This window comes from Piliocolobus tephrosceles, chromosome 12, assembly GCF_002776525.5.
Source record: "Piliocolobus tephrosceles isolate RC106 chromosome 12, ASM277652v3, whole genome shotgun sequence".
NCBI classification, from domain to species: domain Eukaryota; kingdom Metazoa; phylum Chordata; class Mammalia; order Primates; family Cercopithecidae; genus Piliocolobus; species Piliocolobus tephrosceles.
The window spans coordinates 6,591,104-6,611,233 of record NC_045445.1 but is presented as its reverse complement, the minus strand read 5'-3'; the positions used below and the strand labels follow the sequence as shown (position 1 = coordinate 6,611,233).

Genomic DNA, 20,130 nt, shown 5'->3' with positions numbered 1-20,130 from the left:
TTCTGGATATTAGCCCTTTGTCAGATGAGTAGATTGCAAAAATTTTCCCCCAAAGAATGGTAGACATTATTATTTTTACCTTGGCTTCAGCAATTGCCAATCTTTAAAAAAGAGGAATGTAGTAAAGTATACTGAGATTAAAATTTGCATAAAACAATTATATTGTTCTTTGCTGATGTTGAAGTGCTTTAGTGATTATAAAATATCAGTTACTACTTTTAAGTTTGTAATCGTTGATAGTATAAGAGATGGAACCGAATCTATTCTGGCCTTAACACATAGACATACTGTGGAGGTTTTTCGTTTTGAATGAAAATCTGATATCGTGCTTTTTAGTTTGTATTTGTTTCTCTTATAAAGCAGGATATTATAGAAAATAAACTATTTGAGCTTGCAAGTCTTTTAGATTCAGGTATGTATGAATTTATTGCAGTTGCATGTGAATCTTGGTGTTAATGCCATAAATCATTGCCTGTTTAAAATTATAGAGTCATAATTTAAGGGTGAAACAAATAATCTTAAAATATATTGTAGTGCCAATATGGTAAGTGTTCACACAAAGTAGGTCAATACCAGTGTATCACTTTAGTCACTAGCAGCGAACTATGTAATTTTTACTTACATTCATTCTCGTTGATGCATTCAGTGAGTTTCTGTAGCTTAGTAACGTTAAGTCAGAGGATATAGGTGGGATCGTTTTAACAAGGGGTTAGTTTTAAAAGCATTTGACCTGTTGTTATTTAGTTCCTTCTGTGTTATATTTGCATCACCAGCACTCATGATTTATTGTCCTTTTAAACTATCTTACCAATGATTTTTTAACAACTTGTAATTTTCTGCAGTTCACCTAGATTTGAAAATGTGATATTAAATAACTTAGTGGTAACTTTTAGCTGGTCTTATTTTCTTTTAGCACCCACCACTAGCTGCATATGCCATTCAATGCTTGCTTTTCTTCTTTGTCTTGCAGTAATTATTTAATTAGGGAAAGTGCTAATTAACCATGCTGAATTCTGTTTCTTAAATTTCTGTTTCTAAAAGCTTGCATTCTGAGCAAAAATCAGGTGGTAAAGCCTTGTAATGAGCTGGAAGATCTTAATGAGAGTGAATGTTTGAGCTACAAATGCTGTTTTTCATCATTGGAGAGCATGAGCTTCAAATGTTTTGCTCCATTAAGAGATGGTGAGTTCTTCCTCTTTCATTTATTTCTATTTTTTAATATTAAATAAGCAGATCACAATGGCATAAGTTCACATTTGGATTTTCCAGCTTAATACTTAAATGGGACTCCCAATTCTAGAGCAATGCTCCTTAGAAAGTCCTGAGGTGGGAGGAGCAATTTCTGCTTAGACTTTAGATGGTGACTTTGGTAATTCAAAAATTAGTCTCACATTTTCTTTTGCTTTTGTCACTCTCTGTGTGTTGTCCTAAAGTTTCCAGGCTGTATGGAACCCTCAGTGGCTGAGAGAAGATACCGGTTGGGCATGCCTTAGCTTACTTTTCCTTGCCCAGCTTTTCCCTCTAGATAGAATTCTTCCCATTTGTCTTGTCTTCGACATCTCAGTATGTAGCAGTAGACTTAGATGTTTCTTTTAAAGTCTGCTTATTAGTTTTTCTTTATTGGGTATTTTTTGAGATAGCGTCTCACTCTGTCACCCAGGCTGGAGTGCAGTGGTGACGTGGTCACAGCTGACTGCAGCCTCAACATCCAGGGCTCAAGTGATCCACCTGCCTCAGCTTCCTGAGTAGTTGGGACTACAGGCGTGCGCCAGCATGCCCGACTAATTTTTAATTTTTTTGTAGAGACAGGATCTCCCTAGGCTTCCTAGGCTGGTCTCAAACTCTTGGGCTCCAGCAGTTCTCCTGCCTTCACCTCCCAAAGTGCTGGAATTTATAGGTATGAGCCACCACACCTAGTCTCATTCTATAGTTTGTGAATTAGGTTCTTCTGAATATTTTTTTCTTTACAAAGTTTTGAGAACTACACCATCTGTTTTTGTTACCTTCATTTGGATAGTGGAGCTCTATTCCCAGTTGCTCTCATGATGCATGGATTTGATATCATGAAATACTAACAAATACTACAAAAAGGATGCATGCAAAATAATATCTTAAGTTAATATAGTCCCTATTCAATTTATGGCTTTTTGTTGAACGTGTAGTGTTAATACTGGAAACTAAAAGCTGATCATGAATATAATGTTACAATTTTAACACTGTCACATGTTATTTGTAAATCATTTATCAGTTTGGTCTTTATATTATGTATGAAGCAACATTTGGTTCTTGCAGAGGAAAAAATTTAACCATGACTTACAATTCCCCAATCACATTAGAATGCATTTTCCAATGAATATAAGACTAAAATATGCTTATTTCACCTGTGCATTCTTGATTCCTTGTTTAATTTAATATTTTGTAATTTGGAAGCAAGCCTGCAGCACCTGGTTATTCCCAGACAGTCTCCCATCCAAGTACTAACCAGGCTAGACCCTGCTTAGCTCACAAGATCAGATGAGATGGGGCATATTCAGGGTGGTGTGACCATAGTTTAAGAAGCTACTTATTTACCAAGTTAATGGTTCATAGATTAATATGCTCCCCAAGTGCTCTAGGATGTACAACATATGATCAAGAGAAAAAACCTATTTAGGGTCAGAGGAAGAAATATATTGTATGCATCATAATAATCAATGATTGTACAAAAAGAGTAGGATCATTTTGTTAAGGCTTCATTAAGGGATACATATTGAAAGTGTAGCCTTCAGTGTGTTTCAAGAACGTTTCATGAACTCCTGTTCTTTATAAAGTAGCAAGGATATTTACCTGTCACATAAGAATACCTCCTCATTTCACTTTATTAACTGATAGTTTCTTTATAAAGACTTTATGAAAGAACTTGAATTTACTTCTCTTGCTTAAGTCATGAAAGTAACAGGATATAATTAAACCAACAGAGCCTAAACAGATGATGCGAATGTTTGGGCTTGGTGCAATCAGCCTGCTCATCCTGGGATATCTGCCTATTTATTGCTGCTGTCTTTTCTGGAGGAGGTAGGCAAACATAAACTTTTATTTGCTGGTTGCTAAGTATACATGAGTATTTGTGTATAGACATATTTATTAATATACTTCAGAAATATACAGATTATGTTTGGGTTCTTTATGTTGAAAATATGGTAACTTGGGAAAAACCTAAAACTAGAGTTGCCATAATATGTTTTTAAAATGCATGTTATCAGCCAGGCGTGGTGGCTCATGCCTGTAATCCCAGCACTTTGGGAGGCCGAGGCGGGTGGATCACTTGAGGTCAGGAGTTCAAGACCAGCCTAACCAACATGGCGAAACCCCATCTCTATTTAAAAAAATACAAAATTAGCTGGGCATAGTGGCACATGCCTGTAATCCCAGCTACTTGGGAGACTTAGGCAGGAGAATTGCTTGAACCTGGGAGGCTGAGGCGGGTGGATCACTTGAGGTCAGGAGTTCGAGACCAGCCTGGCCAACATGGCGAAACCCCATCTCTGTTTCAAAAATACAAAATTAGCCAAGTGTGGTGGCGCACACCTGTAATCCCAGCTACTTGGGAGGCTTAGGCAGGATAATTGCTTGAACCTGGGAGGCAGAGGTTGTAGTGAGCCAAGAACATGCCACTGCACTCCAGTCTCAGCAACAATAGTGAAAATCCATCTCAAAAATAAAATGTGTGTTATTTTATTTTTCCATAGATTTTCTTCTTGCATAGTATCTGTACATTTCCTCATCAAACAAATCCACAGTTCGAAAGAAAAATAAAGTAGCAAGCTTGGTGTGTGTGCAGTGGGGGTGGCTATTAACTGTAAATCGGAACAGTTCCTGGAAGTGTTAGCTTCCATTGAGTCATCTGCCATTGCTCTTTAATGATCATCTACCGTTGGGTCATAAAGCCTTGATCTGTCTTCAAGCCAATTGGTAAACAGATTTCTTCGTAGCATCTTATACAAAATGCCAATGGACTACCAGCATGATGCTTCCCAGCTTTTTTAAAAGAATACATATATATTAATATATATATAGCTCCCCACCTATGGGGACAGAGTGGGTATAGAGATACAGAGCACAGTCAGGACTAGAGTGAGGTGAGTGAGGCACTTAGAGCACAAGGTTAAGGGAAGCACTCACGCTAGGGTTTGTGCAGTGCAAGGTCTGCATTGTCACTACCCTGAGAATAAGTACCTCCTTAAATTCTCTGATAAAGAGAAGGTGTCTGTTGAAGGTTAAGCGTCTTTGATGTTTTTATTGAAGTTAATGGGGAAGTAGTAGTTGAGTTACCAGAATATGGTTTAGATTTTGCGAGAAGAATTCGACTGTATACATTACCTTACTTTGGATAAAGATCATCAAGGTGATTGACAGTAGGAGTGGAATTTTTGACCCTTCCTTCTTCTCTTCAAAGGTTGATTTTTTATTAAAAAAAAAAACCCATGAATAAACAATAAAGTAACATTTGCTAGAAATTGGTGGCTAGGAATATACCATGAAATTTAGAGAGTTTCTAGGATAATAAGTTTGGTATGATAACTTCATTATGGTCCCTGTGTTATGCCGCTGCAAAGGAATTTTATGGGGGTGTTCAGGTTCCCTGGATATTTTTTTTTTTTTCTCTAAAGTGAAATCCGAAGGATTATTCTCTGGATGCTAATATATTTCCTTCTTTCTGCATAATACAGACTGCTTGAGAAACTTGAACAATGTGAGTAAGTGTATATATTGGATACTATATGTTTTGGTTTACTATGTTTTATTTATTTATTTTACTATTTTGTGCAAGAGCAGTATGCTCCTTCTTCCATCTTGAGCTGACTATCATGACCCTTGGAGCAGGCAGCAGATTCATCTTGGTGCTTAGCTGAATTTCCAGGAACAATGATTGAGAGTGGATGGGCACTTTAAGCCTATTATGGTAGGCTAATTTTAGAGGCAAGGGGAATAATTTTGTAAGAATGGGGAAATCCCATCCCTGATATCAAACAAGGAGCCAAGTGCAGGCCAAAGTCTGCTTTTGCAGGGCAAGATATCTCCTTAGAATGATTTCCTTAACTCACTTTCTGTTCTCCATTTCAAAGAATAAAGAGATAGATAAAATATTAGAGTAGGTAAAATAAATAACCCATAAAAGAGAAATAGACACAGCAGTAAAGTCAATATGTGGTGGCTTAAAAAGGAAAAGAAAGAAGCCAGACACAGTTGTTTGTCTAAATCAGAGGTACCAAAAGCTATTATGACTATCTGCAGTAATGTGATTTGGGCCTCTTTTGGAAGACCTTTTTTTGTTCTTTCATCATTGGAAGATACCCTTAAGCTCCTCCTCCTGCTAAATCCTGTCTAAACATTAAATAACTGAGCATTCCTTTAAGAAAGAACTGTCATAGCTCTTCTCTTGTCCTTCAGTTGCAAGCCAAAACAAACAATATTTTGGTATTCTCTAACCTCTGCAATTTGGACAGTGCCTTTTTTTAAGGATCACCTAAGGAGCCAACAACTGGCAAAAGTTGGAGAGCTGAAAAAATGAGAAGCACTTTGGGAGACCAAGGCAGGCAGATCACGAGGTCAGGAGTTCAAGACCAGCCTGAACAACATGGTGAAGCCCCATCTCTACTAAAAATATAAAAATTAGCCAGGCGTGGTGACACACACCTGTAATCCCAGCTACTCAGGAGGCTGAGGCAGGAGAATCGCTTGAACCCGGGAGGCGAAGGTTACAGTGAGCCAAGATCACGCCACTTGCACTCCAGCCTGGGCGACAGAGTGAGACTCCATCTCAAAAAAAACAAAAACAAAAACAAAAACAAAAAAACAAAAATGTGAAGCAATTTGAGTTGGTGGGAGAAGTAAAAGCAATGTAGGTGAAAAGGGTAATTATGCACCAGAGCCATATGTACTTCAGTTTCTGGCACCTAAGTCATTTTTTCCCCTATTGACCATATTCATTCAATGTTTGCGTGTGCCAGGTATAATGGAGGATACAGAATTTTTAAGACATAGGCCCTAATTTTAAGGAGCTTAAATCCACCTTAAAACAAATCCCAAGTATGACACATTTAAATTACAATATAAGATGAAAATAATTAAGGACTAAAATGGATGGTAGCAATAACTTACAAAAGTTTTGAAGCAGTGGAGAACAGGTTAGGTCGGAGAGGGCAGGTCAGGCTTCATGGTAGAGGTCCCGTTTGAGGTCGATTTTGAAGGGGGACAGATTTGGAGTAGATGGAGGGGGTCCTTTTCACAGAATTAATTACATTCAGATGGTGGTCTTCTCCCTATAGACACCTTAACTGATTTCATTTCTGAGCAGATACGGCTTCATTTTTCCACTGGAATAATCTATAAATGAATCTCTAGTTTACTTCTAGTTGACTTGAGTTCTAGTGTGATATGAACCTGGTATACAGAGGACTCAAGCCGGCTTGAACTGGGTGCACATACAAAAGGAAGCAGAGAGCCTTAGTGAAAATCTTTCTAAGAATTTACTTATAATAACTATATTAAACTAACATATAAGATGTGTTTTGAAATTTATTGCGTCCTCAAGGTTATGTAAGATCTATTTTTATCCTAATTAATAGGGATCAGAAGTTTCATTAGGTATAAGCACCACTAGTAGGCTTAAGCCTTTGCGTAGAGGAGAAGGAAGGAAAAGATCAAGTGGATAGCAACAAAAGGAAGCAAGGAAGAGGGATTCTAAGGGGAGGAGAAAAAGGGAGGTGGCTGAATTGTTCTTATAACAGCTATTACCGTAGCCAGTGACAGTAGTCTCAAGTGCAGTTTCTAATTCGGTTTCTAATCTTTATCTGCTTTTAGATGAAGTTTAAATCTGTGTGTATATGCCATTTAAACATCTGTGGATTATGTAATGATATGATACTTGAGTGTGTCTGTAGCTTTGGTAAGGTGGAAAATTTAAACATTATAATACCATGCCTGTTACATTCAGATGAAGTGCATTTTCATGTTCTTTTTCTTCCTATCAGATTGAATTTGTAACTTTGAATTAATACAGAATTCAGAACTTAGTCTGAAAATGACAAAACTGTATTTTCTTTCAACTAATAAAATGTCTATTTTTTTTAAAGATTGCAGATCATCTGATACACAGATGATGTGAAAAGCACATCCCCCATACACTTTCAATGTTGCTACTTGCCAGATGGCTGTTACTGAAAATTTCTACATTTAGACAAATCCTGCTGTATGATTCCCTGTATTATAATTTGGTTTTCATTATGCCAGTAGTCTTAGTGCCACTTATTTTCTTACAATGAGAGGTAAAGAACTGGGAATAAATGTGTCAAAAACTGCCTTAAAATCGTCACCCATTGAATTTAAAAAATAGGCGTTTACATTTTCAATTTCCCGTGTTTGCATGTCTCATTATACTGTACAATATAATTAGTAATATTATTTTGAAAAACTTTATGCAGTAATTAGTGAACTACTGGAAAGTTTGAAGTTCCTAGGATTATATACATCTGGATTCAGAGGAAGGAAATAAAATCTATAAATTTTGAAAAGTATGACTAGCCTCTAAGAACTTTGATAAAACATGTCAGATGAGAATGTGAGCAAACTGGAACTCTGTTCTAACATGAGTCACTATAGGTTTGAAATTCGTATAAAGCTGGTTCTTCTTGCACACTGTTCAGAGTAATTTAATTACTGAAATAATAAGAGAACCTCATTATATGCGGATCATATGTCTGAGGTGTTCCCATTGCAAGGACTCCAAGGACAGCATTTTACAGAACTCTGGCATAGTAGGTACTATTAAAAAGAACATTCTGTTGCCAAGTAACTAATAACTTCATTGCAGAATGAAGTGACCTTTTCTCAATTCCCATTCAATTAGATGTTTTTGTCACAGAGTACACTGTTGACTGCTCCCTTCTTGAAATTTTCCCCTCTTGGATTTCATTGTTTCTCTTAAAATTTTGATCCATCTCAGTCTGCTTTTCTTTGTTCTCCCAAATGTGGTTGTTTCCCAAAGCCTTACTCTCATTTATCAGAGAATATTAGAAATATATAGGAGGAAGACATTTTAAAAGATCTGTGTTCCAATTCTGCTTTTGCCATGTTTCATGGATGTGTTTAAATTCTTTGAGTATTGATTTTCTAACAAAATTATAGTAGAGACTTGAGTTAGATAATTTCTACGGTATTTTCTGATCATAGTATTCCAAGAGTCTCTGGGTAAATTACTCTTAAATCCAAATCCTAAAATCCTCACGTCTGTCTGTTCCATATTTCCAGTCACGCTCGTGAATTAGATGTTTTATCAGCACCTCAAATGCAACATGTGAAAAAGTGAACTCATTTTCTTTTTCTCCTAAAGCATCACCCCTTGACACTTCTCCATTCCTGTAAGTGATTTCTTTAGTTTCCCAAGCTAGAACCTTAGAGTCATTGGTGACTATTTCTTCTCATTTATCCTCAATATATAATCTTTTCACTTACTCTTCTTGTAATTTTTTTTTTGTTGTTGTTGTTTTGTTCTTCTTTGGAATGAGTCTGGAATTTGCCCCTTCTCCCATTTTATTGTTGTAATTTAGTCCCAGCCTTGAGTGCTTTTTAAAACTGTTCTAGGCAAGTGGCTTCAGGAGAGGGGCAAAAGGGGACTAAGGGTAGCATCTAAATAGCAAAGACAGGTTTCAGAGCTGAGAGGTCATAATTATATATCTAATCCAAGAGATTCTTAGAAGAGAGACACTATCTGAGATGGGGCTGCAAGTGGGGCTTGGAGGATGGCTAGGAGGTGGGTTCCAGAGAAGTTTCTTGGTCCTTTTTCTTAAATAGGAATGTATGGCATTGGCCTTAGGTGAAGAGGAACTAAGGATACCTGCCAAACCAGTTTGGACATACACCTGGACTCCCAAGCTACTCCCCCTCTAATCCATCCTGCAATGTCTTGCCAGACTCATCTTCCTGAAATATCTCTATTTCATTTCATTATAACATTCAAGAACTTCTAATGCTTTCAGTAATATCTGTGTTACAGGCCTTGTGTTAGGTGCTGTGAAGGACAAAGAAGCAAATCAGATTATGCTCTGTGCTCCCAGGGAACACATAGTCTATCTAATAAGGGACATATACAAGTATCTAAGGTAGAAAATCATTGTCCGTAAAAGAGGTACAGGTAAAAAGTTAGCATGTAGATGGCTTCTATGGAAGTAAACTTGGGAATTTTTTTTTTTTTAAGACAAGTTCTCACTCTGTAATCCAGGCTGGAGTGCAGTGGCACAATCATGGCTCACTGCAGCCTCGACTTCCTGGGCTCCAGCAATCCTCCTACCTCAGTCTCCTGAGTACCCAGGACCACAGGCGTGTGCCACCACACCCAACTAATTTTTGTATATTTGGTAGAGACAAAGTGTCACCATGTTGTCCAGGCTGGTCTCAAACTCCTAAGCTCAAGGAATCCACCTGCCTTGGCCTCCCAAAGTGCTGGGATTACACACAGAAGCCAACGTGCCCAGCCCGTGGGTCCTGGGCTTTTCTTTACTGGGAGAGTTTTATTATAGCTTTGCTCTCATTACTTGTTATTTGTCTGCTCAGGTTTTGGATTTCTTCCTGGTTCAATTTTGTTAGGTTGTATGTGTCTAGACATTTTTCCATTTCTTCTAGATTTTCCAATTTATTGGCATATAGTTGCTCAGAGTAGCCACTATTGACCTTTGAATTTCTATGGTATCAGTTACAATGCCTTCTTTTTTATCTCTGATTTTACTTATTTGGGTATTCTCTCTTGTTTGCTTAGTCTGGCAAAAGGTTTGTGAGTTTTATTCATCTTTCTTACAAAACAACTTTTTGTTTCATTAATCTTTTGTATTGTTTTCTTCATTTCAAATTTATTTATTTCTGCTCTCATCTTTATTATTTTGTTCTCCTAATTGTGGGTTTGGTTTGATTTTGCTTTTCTGGTTATTTAAGATGTATCATTAGGCTGTTTATATGAAGTTTTTCCTCTTTTTAATATAGGTACTTATAGCTATAATCTTCCCTCTGAGTACTGCTTCTGTTGTATCCCAGGTTTTGGTATATCATGTGTCCATTATCAGTTGTTTCAAGAAGTGTTTTAATTTCCTTCTTAATCACTTCATTGATTCATTGGCTATTCAGGAACATATTGTTTAATTTCCATGTGTTTGTATAGTTTCCAAATTTCCTCTTGTTATTGATTTCTAGTTTTATTCCATTGTGGTGAGAGAAGATGCTTGTTATCGTTTTAATTTTTTCAATGTTTTAAGGCTTGCTTTGTGACCTAACACACAGTCTATCCTTGAGGATAATTCATGTGCTGGGGAAAGAAGGTGTATTCTGTAGCCATTGTATGAAGTTTTCTCTAAATATCTATTAGGTCTATTTGGTGTACAGTGCGGATTAAGTCTGCTGTTACTTTGTTCATTTTCTGTCTGGAAGATCTGTCCAGTGCTGACAGTAGGGTATTGAAGTCACTAGCTATTATTGTACTGGGGTCTATCTCTATCTTTAGCTGTAATACTATTTGCTTTATGTATCTGGGTGCTCCAGTGTTGGGTGCACATATATTTACAATTGCTATATTCCATTGCTGAATTGACCTCTATCATTATGTGGTGACTGTCTTTGTCTCTTCATATAGTTTTGTTTTGAAATGTATTTTTTCTGATGTAAGTATAGCTACTCCTGCTCTGTCTTGGTTCCCATTGGTATGGAATGTCTTTTTTTTGTTCTTTTGTTTTCAATCTATATGTGTCTTTTTAGGTGAAGTGTGTTTCTTGTAGGCAACTGATGATTCCATTGGTATGGAATGTCTTTTTTCATTCCTTTATTTTCAGTCTATATGTGTCTTTATGGGTGAACTGTGTTTCTTCATATAGTTTTGTTTTGAAATATATTTTTTTCTGATGTAAGTATAGCTACCCCTACTCTGTCTTGGTTTCCATTGGTATGGAATGTATTTTTTTCATTCCTTTATTTTCAATCCATATGTGTCTTTTTAGGTGAAGGGTGTTTCTTGTAGGCAACTGATGATTGGGTCTCGTCTTTATATCTATTCAGCCACTCCATGTCTTTTGATCGGAGAGTATAGTCCATTTATATTCAGTGTTATTATTGGTAAATAATGACTTACTTCTGCCATTTTGTTATTTGTTTTCTGGTGGCCTTGTGGTCTTCTCCTTCTACTTTCCTTCCTTCCTGTCTTCCTCTAGCGAAGGTGATTTTCTCTGGTGATATGATTTAGTTTCTTGCTTTTTATTTTCTGTGAATCCATTGTATGTTTTTTGATTAGAGGTTACCATGAGGCTTGCAAATACTATCTAATAATCTATTATTTTAAGCTGATAACAACATAACGTTGTTTGCATAAACAAATAAGCAAAAAGGAAACTAATAAAAACTTTACATCATAGCTTCATCCCCCAGCTTCTAAACTTTTTGTTGTTTCTGTTTATATCTTATAGTAGTCTATGTTGTGAAGAGCTGTTGCAGTTAATATTTTTGATTGGTTCGTCTTTTAGTCTTTCCACTTAAGAGTAGTTTATACAACAAAGTTATATTGTTACAATATTTTGTGGTTTTCTATATACTTATTGTTACCGGTGAGTTTTGTGCCTTCACATGATTTATTATTGGTCATTAACATCCTTTTCTTTCTCGTCAAAGTATTCAATTTAGCATTTGTAGGACATATCTGGTATTGATGAAATCCCCCAGCTTTTGTTTGTCTGGGAAAGTATTTTTCTTCATGTTTGAAAGATATTTTCGTTGGACATACTATTCTAGGGTGAAAGAGTAGTATGTCTTATTTTTCCTTCAGCACCTTATATATATCATGCCACTCTCTCTTGACCATAAGGTTTCTGCTGGTAACTCTGCTGCCAGACTGACTGGGGCTCCTTTGTGTGTTATTTGTTTCTTTTCTCTTAGTGCTTTTAGGATCCGTTGTTCATCCTTGACCTTTGGGAGTTTGATCATTAAATGCCTTGAGGTAATCTTCTTTTGGTTAAATCTACCTGGTATTCTATAACCTTCTTGTACTTGTATATTGATATCTTTGTCTAGATTTGGGACATCCTGTGTTATTATTGCTTTGAACAAACTTTTACCTCTATCACCTTCTCTACCTCCTTTATAAGGCCACTAACTCTTAGAGTTGCCCTTTTGAGACTATTTTCTAGATGTTGTAGGCATGTTTCATTGTTTTCTTTATTCTTTTTTCTTTTGTCTCCTCTGACCATTTTAAATGCTCTTAATGTATTTTAAAATAGCCTATCTTCAAGGTCACTAATTGTTTATTCTACTTGATCAATCTGCTATTAAAAAACTCTGATGCATTCTTCAGTATGTCAGTTGCATTTTTAACTCCAGAATTTCTGCCTGATTATTTTTAATTATTTCAACCTCTTTGTTCAGTTTATCTGATATAATTCTGCATTCCTTATTCTGGGTTCTGTTGAATTTCTTTGTGTTTCCTCAAAACAGCTATTTTGAATTCTTTGTCTGAAAGGTACTATGTCTCTGTTTCTCCAGGATTAGTCTCTGGTGCCTTATTTAGTTCATTTGGTGATTTCACATTTTCCTGGATGGTCTTGATGCTTGTGAATGTTCGTCTGTGTCTGGGCATTGAAGAGTTAGGTGTTCATTGTACTGTTCACTATCTGGGCTTGTGTGTACCTATCTTTCTTTGGACAGCTTTCCAGGTGTTCTAAGGGACTTGAGTGTTGTGATCTAAGCTGTATTTGCATTAGGAGGCATACCAAATCCAGTGACACTGTGGCTCTTGCAGACTTGTAGAGGTACTGCCTTAATGGTCTTGGATAAAAAACAGAATAATTCCCTGGATTACCATCAGAGGCTCTAGTTCTCATCCTTTCCTTTTCCCCAATCAAATGGAATCTCTCTCTCTGGGCTGAGCTGCCTGGAGCTTTGGGGTGAGGTGACCCAAACGCCACTGAGGCCACCACCACTGGGACAGCACTAGGTCAGACCTTAAGCCAGCACAGCACTAGGTCTTATCCAAGGCTCACTGTAATCACTACCTGGCTATGTTCGCTCAAGGCACTGGGACTCTACAAACAGCAGGTGGCAAAGCCAGCCAGCCTTGTATCCTTTCCTTCAGGGTGGTGAGTTCTTGCAGGCCCCAGGCATGTCCAACGGTACTTTCCAGGAGCCAAGAACTAGAGTCAAAATCTTAGAAATATACCTAGTATTCTGTTGTACTGCAGGTGATCTGGCACTCACCACAAGATGCAGTTCTTTTCACTGTTTCTTCCCCTTTCTACAGGTGGAAAAGCCCTACCTTGTGGCAACCACTACTGCAGGCCCACTGGGAGTACTGCCAATGTTCTCTTAAAGCCCAAGGGCTCTTCTGTCTGCTTGTGAATGTTACCTGGCCTGAAACTCACCACCCTTCAGGGCAGTGGGCTCCCCTCTGGCCCAGGGCAGGTCCAGAAATGCCATCCAACAGCCAGGGCCCAGGATTGGGTACCCTAAAAGCCCACTTGGTGCTCTACTCCCCTGTGACTAAGCTGGTAATTAAGGTTCAAGACAAAGTTCCCTTTAGTTTTCCCACTGCTTTTCTCAAGCAGGAGTCTCTCCCTGTAGCCACAACAGCTGAGGATGTGCTGAGTCATACCTGCATTCAGCAAGTCTCAAAGTCTCACCCAAGGCTCACAGCATATTACCTAGTTATCACTGCTTGTTATTCAGGGCCCAAGAGCTTTTCAGTCAGCAGATCCTGCCAGGACTGGATCCTTCCCTTTAAGGCACTAGATTCTCTCCTGGTTCAGGGTATATCTAGAACTGTCATCTGTGAGCTAGGGCCTGAAAAGGGGACCTCTTGACTCTGACTGGTGCCCTTTCCTAGTGTGGCTGAGCTGATATCCAAGATGTAAGACAAAGTCATCTTCACTCTTCCCCCTCCTCTTCTGAAACAGATGGAAGGAGTCTCTTTTGGAGCTGTGAGTTTTGCAGCCTGGAGTTAGGGGTGGGGTGGCACCAGCATTCCCTTAGGCACCCTGGCTAGTGTGTTAGTAGGTTGTGTGCCTCCTAAATCCACTGATTCTTAGCCCAATTCAGCACTAGGACTCACCTAAGGATTGCAGTCCTTGTGGCCTAGACTGCCTTTCAAGATTATTGAGGGCTGCAGTGAACTTTTGGCCCACAGTGGCAAGGCTTGCCAGATTCAATCCTGACCACTGGGATGGGTGGTTCCCCTCTGGCTAGGTCTGGTTTAAATAGTCCCCCTGTGAGTGGGCATCAGCTGAGTTCAGCCTGGTTTTGCTTTCTGCTTTGACAGGTCAGCTCTGAGTTCAGTGTAATGTCTCACAATTGCTGCACTCTTTCTCTCCCAAGTGCACAGATTCTCTTTCTGTGCCATGCAGCCACTGCTGGGGGATAGGGGAGAGGTGGCATGGGCAATTCAAGACTGTCTTTCGTACTTTCGTCAGTACTTCTTTCAGCTATATGAAGGTAAAAGCAAGTACTCTGAGTGCTCCCCTGATTTTTGATTGTTATGAAGATGAAGGTGCTTTTTTTTTTTTTTTTTTTTTCTGTGTAGATAGTTGTTAAATTTGTTGTTCCTATGGTGGAGTAGGATGGGGATAATTGTTAGAGTCTTCTATTCTGCCATCTTGCTCTGTCCTCGGGCCATTTCTTTCTTTCTAATCAGTTATGTTAAACTCTGGAGGTTCCAAAACACCCAACAAATTTCTTCAGTGATGTATGTTTTTGTTTCTTTGAGCCCCTAGCCTCAGAGTTCCCTGATGTACTCAATTCTGAGGAATTGCCCCTTTACTCATCGTTGGCCACCCAGTTTCATGCCCACATCTTGAACATTGTTATTCACTAAAACTGAACCTCTGAATCTCTGAAATCTTAAAGTTCAAAATCCTATTCTTTGACCATAGGTTCCTTGTCCTCTAGCTTTTTCTCTGCTTTATTTTTGCTGGACCTGTTATTTAACTTATTGAGGCCTCCAGCCTCTTTAACTCTCCTTTTTCTCCTGGTCTGCCATCTTCCTAACATCATCTGCTTTTTTTTTAAAATCCAGCCTGGATCCCATTGTCTAGTACTTTAATCCATTCTTGTTTCCAGTCCCCTTGTTTCGTTGAAACTGAATCCATACCACTTCTCTGCTCTTAGATCTAGGCTCCTGGGAATTTTTAGAAGAAAAAAAAATGTCCCACAACTATGTGGATCTGTGTCATTAGAAATTTCCAGTGAGCTCACTTAACATTTCCAGCCATGCCACTCTACTTGATGTTTACAAACAACATGCCACCTTGCCACTCTGATTCTCATAAAGTGTATCTGCTGACTGAAGTGCTCTTATGCATCTCCCCACCTCCACTTTTCTTTATCTGGCTCTCTCTACTCAGGCTGCAGGTCTCACCTTAGATGTCATCTCTTCTAGGAAGCTTACTCCAAACCTCCTGCACACATTGGGTCAGGCTTCTTGTCTGCCTTCTACCAATCTCTGATTACCTCTACTTGAACTTATCTCAATGTAATATTGTTTGTATATCTACTTTCCCTTCTAAATTTTAAGCTCCTCAAGGACAGGTACCATATCTTATTCATGTTTATGTCTCTAGTACTTAGAATAATGTTTATTTAATAAATGAGCAAATACATCAGTGAGTGAATGTGCAAGAAATTGACCTTTTCAGTGTGAGTATGCTGGCCATGATATATAACACTTCATACGAAAAGAAGAAAATCACCTCTTGTACACTGAAAAATCATTTCACTCCTACTCTCTCCCTTGGGCATTTTCACTGGATATTAGGTAGAATAGCTAACCTTGGATCTCAGTAGTAAATGTTAGTCATATAGCCAGTTAGTGATGAGGCTGAACAAAAATCAAGTCCTCTGAAACCTAGGCCGGTTTTGAAATAATAAGGCCGTGTTGCTTTTATGTTGATAATTAAGGTGAAATGTACATGACCAAATTTAAAATAAAATCTGTGGATAAAGAAGACATAGTCATTTTAATTATATAAAATAGGATATATTGACGTCACAGCATTAGAGAAAAGCATAAGTTCTCAGTTTCTTCTCTAAAATCCTGAAATTCAAAAATTTCTGCAAACCTAAACATTTTGTTTTATTCATTTTGTGACAAATCTGGGCTGAGATTCCTTCTAGTCATTATTTAATTCTTAGAGTGAATATTCATATATTTTGTTGCAGAGATGTTACTGTGTTTGATTATGAGATGCTACCCCAGACCCCCTGGGAATGTCATGTAATATTCAATATATCATGTCATATTACCTTTCTAAAATCCAAAAGAATCTGCATTCTCAAACACATCTGGCCCCAAGGGACTGAGAACTGTGTAGTTGTTTCACTTATTATTTTTTTAGACTGCAGGTAACAACATGGCAACATAAACAGGCCATAGATAAATCATATAAATATATTTTTTGCCTTCACTCACCATTTCATTTATGCCAGGAGACATTTTGATGATAAATTGGGAAATAATTTCTTTGCTCCATATTTGTCTAACCTAGTGGAGCTCAGTGTCAACCCAGTAATACAGTTTTAAGGTAGAAAAGTTAGTATTGTCTTCAAAGTCATAATTTCAAAGGCACACTTATGTATCTCTGGGACCCACATGCTCAGAACCTTGTTTTTCTGTACAGCTAAGTAGCACTTACAAGGTCCTTGTATCTTCTTCTGTATGCTGCCTAGCTTGAGCTGAGGATAGGATTATTTATCTGTCATTACCTCTTCATAATATTGTGTGCAAATCTTTCTCTCTTTTTTTTCTATCTTTGGATTTTTCTCTTTGCTTAACTCTGCCATGAACATTACTATTTTTTTTCTTCTTGGCTTATGTTTAGTTCTTTAGAAAGTAAAAGCCCTATAAGCATAAAAATCAACAAACATTTCTTGATAAAAATCAACAAACATTTCCATTTCCTCTGTGGGATATAAAAAGTGATAAGGTAAGGGTCCAGTCTGAAGGAATTTACAAGCTTTGAGGAGAGAATGAGACAGGTTAGTGTAGTAGGAGAGAGATTGTACTTTAGATTTAGGTAGATCTGGATTTGAATCCTGCTTCTACTACTGAGTAGTTTGGTGACCTCGGCAAGTTACTTTCCCTCTTGGTGCCTCAGTTTCCCATATGAAAAATGGGAATGATAGAAACAATACCTGCCTCATCAAGTCGTTATGAAGATTAAATGAGATCATGCACATGACATACTTATATACAGGCCTTGGCACATAGGAAGTTTGTCATACAAAGTGGTCTAATGGAAAAAGCTTGTACTTTAGAGTCAAACAGACCTACCTTTAAATTCTAGCATCTCCATTACTAGTTATCTGTGACCTTGGGTGAATTATCTTACCTCTTTAAGCCCCAGTTTAATCATTTGCAAAATAGGAAACACACTATCCACCTTCTAGGGTTGTTGTGAGGATTTAATGAGAAAGTATATAAAGCACTTAGTGAAGTTCTTGGCATGTGGTATCCTCTCAAGTGCCCCTTTACCAAATGTCCACACAAATACAAGGAGGTACGGGATTGTGTACCCAATGACAACAGGAGTAAGTGAAAGTGCTTTGAAAATTGTCAATGCTAATATAATGTGAGCCATTACTATGAGGATTTGAAGTTCATAGGAGGAAGGAATCCCTCTAAACCAGGAGTGGAAGAGAAGGTTTCCTAGACAAGATAATATCTAAGCTTACTGTTAAAGAGTGGGTAACATTGATGTCAGCACAGGGAAGTGGGAGAGCATTTCTGTTACAAAAGGTCACATAATCAAAATGGCTGTATAGAGAATAATAGTGATGGTTATGATGATCAATATGAGCAAGTGAAGTGGAATAGTTTCTATCAGATTTATTAAATCTGATGAGTTAAAAATATCAAATGGGAGAGTATAGTTATCTGGGCAAATTTTTTTTTCCTTATAACCTCCCATTATTATTCTGTCACTAATGAGAAATAAGGTTTCACTTGAACTTCTTATGTTACAGCAAATGGGCCGAGTATTTACGAACGAAGGTCAGCAGAGTTATAACGGGTTTGAAGAAACAAAGAAGGAAACGAAAGAAGTCTAGAATGTTACAGAGAGCAGCAAGAGGAGATGAGGGACATGGTGAAGAGTAGCAAGAGACCAAAGGTAATTGACAATAGGATATAAAGTTGAAGTGCTCAATCTCTGATTCTTGTTAGCTTTATATTTCTACCATCATCTTGGTTTGACTGAAACATTTTTTTAACCACACAAATGTTTGCATCACAGGAGGGGCAGCTTCTGAACAAATATTTATCACTAGAGATATTGAGATGGTAGGAAAATGGATAAGAAATGTGCCAAATTGTTTTGAGTGCCACATTATATGGTATACACAGGTCAGCTTTTCAGAGGGAGAAAAGAAGTTGAACCTGCCCACTCTGAGTCTATGGCTCCCTGATAGACACCCTTGGTAAATAATGAAGGCCGCAGTCCTCATATGTGACCACATCACATATCCAGTGGAAGGAGCATGGCCTTAGGAGTCTGACAGAGCTGAGATTGAATCCTGGATCTTACCTGTTAGTCTCAGCTACCTGTTCTTCAAACCTGCATGATGTAGTGTTAGAAGAAGTTGAGAGAGGGATCCCAGAATCATATACTAGGGACTACTTTGTACAAGTTACACTTGTACAGGCTTATAGACCCCTAGCCTTGACTTGGGTCTCCTCCTCCCAAAATAACTGTGAAGGACCAAGTAAGAATAAAATGGTTGGTGAGAAACAAAGCTGTATCTCAGGGACTGGGAGTAAGGAGACCCAGGTCATTAGCTAGTAGTGTTTCCATAGGCAGTGAAATTAACCTTTCAGTTCCTTAATATCATCATCTTAGATTTTTTGTGTAACTTAATATAATGTATGTGAAAATGTTTTGAAAATTGCAATGCACTACCCAAAATTAAGGTGTTAAGTTACAGAGAGGCAAAGGAATGGAATAACAGACCATTGAATTCCATGTCAGGAGACTCTGGCTTTAGTCCCAGTTCCGCCATTATTTACAGTGTATGCTTGAGCAAGTCCTTTAACTTTCCTGGGCTTCATTTCACCAATCTTCAGAATGAGAAGGTTGATTTGATGAATAGGAAAAGCAATTTATCTCAGAAGAAAAAAAAGAAAATCTTTATATAAGGTATCATATATGTATATTTGATACATATTTACTTAAGCTAACACATAAATATATGTTACTATAATAATGCCTTGTATTATTCATATGAATGTATTACCTTGTATCAGTTTGATGCAATACATGTGTGCATATGTACACATGTACACACACATATATACATATATAACATTATAACTAGACTAACAAAACTTGGTTTCTGTGGACCATTCACTGAGACATGGAAGTTAACTTTGTTATTCAGAAATTATCTCTCTAATGATATTTGCTCTAATCTATTTTATATGTATGCCTCACAGTAACAGAAGATGATGTACTGGCAAACTGAAAATACATAAGTTAATCATAATATTCACTATAAAGAATTTGATAATTTTGTTGCAGGGACTTCCTTTTATGACAAAGTGTGATGTATGAATACTAGTCTTTTCAAGTTGTTTAACCCCACTTTACTTTTCTCCCATAGCATTATTTTCCCCTTGAGACAACACAAACCATTCAGAGCAGAGGGGACTGTCTCAGCCATCAAAACCTCGTGGAGCATTTTGAAAAGTTAAAAATTGGTTTTTATTTTTGTCGTGTTTACTTTCAAACATGAAATAAAATTGAGTTCTGTTTTCATGCATCAAACCAGAATCTGAATTCTTTTTATTAAATACGGTTCCTACAGAATCTTTAAAAACATGCCTAAAACATTGGTAGCATTTCAGATCCTAAAAGGTTACATGATTTTTGCAACTTGGGTTATTGTATCAAGGTATACTTCTGTTGGTACTAAATAAGACATATGTTCCATATTGTTATTCACTGTCAGCAAGCAGAGAGAAAAACCTCAGTGATCATATGTTGCAGTGTATGATACTTCGTTTATTTTGAGGAAAAGAGGTGAAGATAATTTGTAGAGTTTTTATTTGATAATTTATAGTGTTACTTTTCCCACTATAAAAGT

General features: G+C 37.6%; 1 non-coding gene across 1 annotated transcript; it reads left to right on the top strand.

Moving 5' to 3' along the window:
* Positions 1-1,016: 1,016 nt before the first annotated feature.
* Positions 1,017-19,811, top strand: LOC111536354. Its single transcript, XR_003308365.1, has 4 exons — positions 1,017-1,182; positions 2,958-3,054; positions 18,016-18,161; positions 19,648-19,811. It is a non-coding gene; the product is annotated as an uncharacterized LOC111536354 (transcript).
* The last annotated feature ends 319 nt before the right edge of the window (positions 19,812-20,130 follow it).